This window comes from Lactuca saligna, chromosome 6 (assembly GCF_052625555.1).
Source record: "Lactuca saligna cultivar CGN05327 chromosome 6, ASM5262555v1, whole genome shotgun sequence".
Taxonomy (NCBI): domain Eukaryota; kingdom Viridiplantae; phylum Streptophyta; class Magnoliopsida; order Asterales; family Asteraceae; genus Lactuca; species Lactuca saligna.
Window position 1 is genome coordinate 112829026 of NC_136422.1, and position 2906 is coordinate 112831931.

Consider the following 2906-nt stretch of genomic DNA (forward strand, 5'->3'; position numbering starts at 1 on the left):
CCATCCTTTTACGAAACTATAAAGCTGCAGTTTTTGGGTCAATAAGTTCATGTATTGGTTGGCCTGAAACAAATTGTTCCATAAACATGCAAACGAAAACCTTTTAATCTAACAACTCAGCACTTTGTTGGGGAACATTTGTTTCCAAAATGAATTTCATATCCAATGGAATCCTTGGGATGTTCCTCTATGCCCAACAGTTTTTCGTAGCTAAATGACTAATGATTGGGAAATGAATAAATCGGCTAGTGTTCCATCAGACTTGAATTTTTTGTATGTAGCACTACTGAGGCTATCATATCGATTTACATCTATTGAATCCAATCATTGTTCCCTAAATAACTAATGATTGGGAAATGAATGAATCGGCATTAGGACCTATACACAATTTAAAATAATAATTATGTTTACATAACACGATATACAATCAAAATGACAATATTAAAATTAATTTCAAAAAATAAATAGCATTTGATCTTATCCACATTCCACCAAGGAACCATGAAGTTGGGGTATGTAGCAATACCAGACATACATGCTCTCTAATCGAAACCATCCTCGAGAACTTGTCAAACAAAAAAATTTGGAGGCATTATTGTATAATGATCACTATCAAATCGTCTCCCCATCAACAATTTAATCCAAATCATAATGTTGCGAAAGTTATGATACTTTTGTTATTAATTAATAAATGAAAAGAAATTACAATAATAAAATAAAAGATAGTTACCACTTCAGCCAACGATCCATTATGTGTATGCCCAAAAAACGCACTCCAAAACTCTCTATCTAACATGAAATTGTAAAAATGGTGCTCCATGTTATATGGATGAAAACAATGTTCTAAAACAACCTCGCAGCCTGCTACATAAGGTTGCAGGCGCAAAACTGAGAAGTCATGAGCAACAATGAATGCTGGAGGTGGAACGGGGTTTGTTGAAATGACATCAACCTTCTTTGGTCTCTTCTTTTGTTATGGAGTTATGTGCAACTAAAAAAATATTAAAATGATTTAAATCATTATGTTTTGAGTAATTCACATAAAAAATTAAAATAAGGATATAAGCTTTTAAATTCCATAAACACCTCGGTGTAAGGAGTACACCTATACATTGATGGATTTTGAAGCCTAGGTTTATCGTGTGTAACTTCTTTGCCATGAAAAACATGATCATCAAAATGATTTCTATAATTATTACATCTTCATCTAAGACCTAAATTAATAGGATATAATCATTAATAGAAAATGTATGAATATATTAACAAACAATAAAATAAATGTAAGTATAGGAACCTGTTTAGCTTCATTATCATCAAAAGTGAACTCATCATCATCGAATTGATTCATGCTCCGCCCCGCCTTGTGTATCCTCTCGTCCAACTCCTGCCTAAAAAAATTATAAAATTAACAAAAGGTGCCTTTACATTTACAATTTAAATCGTATTTGTAGTATGTGTATATATATATATATATATATATATATATATATATATATATATATATATATATAATAACCTTCTCTTCGTTACTATCACCAAAACATTTTCATTGGCATTATTTTTATTCATCGCCTCATCATTTAAAACCTACATTTTCAGCTATAAAATTTTAACAAAAATTTACGAACTTTTTAACATATTATATCATAAATGTAAGGTGTCACTAACATTATCACCAAAATTTATTTGGAATTCTGTAGGTTCCTCAAAAGTGATGTTGTTTCGTATCCTTTCATGATCCACTTCTTCTACAAACACCTTAGTGTTGGATATAGTGTGTAAGTCTATAAATATATTTGGTATCTACTTTACCCGACCCGGCATGGTCCATTTGGGTTGTATGGTATCATGCACTTGGATAGACTAACTGAGAGAAAAAGACACCTATGGTTTATTAATATATTATGAGTTCTAATATTTTAATAATAATATTTAATTTGTATTGGTGAAGAATTAATTTAGAATTAACTATGTGATCAGAAGGAGACTAATTAAATATATGAGGTTGATTATGTAAATCATCTATTCTTAAAATAGTGGGCTAATGATCTGTGGTTTATTAGATATGGCTAAACCCAATAGGGTGCTCCATGGATAGTCCATGGAGGTTATAAACCCATGGATCATGGAATATGAAAGGCCATGTCATTTAGGCTTTACACTTTCTAACCTACATTTGACAAACAACATAAAAGAAACCCCTAGGCTATGAAAATCAGCTACTAAGTGAAAACAAGATGACATAGTTGATTTCAAGAATTGTTCTAATTCTCTCAAGGTTGTTTCAAGTCAATTTGGTGTTGTGTGAGACATTTGAGGCATCACACTTGAGGTTCTAGGCTAACACGGTTTTCAAGCAATCCAAGCAACAAAAGCTATGTTCTCTTACTAGCCTTAATGTATCAAAGTTCCCCATGCCATGATAGTTAGGTTGAGAACCTTGGAAACCAAATTTGCGTGTATCGTAGTAAAACATAGATCCAATGTTTCTTGGGTTGCATGTACACCATAGGAGTCTTAGAATGCTCAAAACCCTTCAGTGGTATCAGAGCCTAGGCTTGTTTACTTGATAATTGATGAAAAATACTTGAAAATCAAAGTTTTTCTGTCACAGCACGTATGAACTCGCCGAGTCCATGAAGAAATGCATGCTACTCATCGAGTGTGTTTATGCACTCGACAAGTAGAGGCTCCTGTGACAACTTTTTCGAGTTTTACTACTGGAAATAGATTAGAATCATTACCCTAAACTGTTTTGGACTTATAAAACTTGTTTTAGATAGTGTAATGGTTATTCTAATCCATTTACAATGACTATTATCAAAATTTCATGCTTTATATGTGGCTTTTATGATTCTTGAGATTGTTGATATAAGGTTCATAGACTTATGAGTTTAGAAGATCAT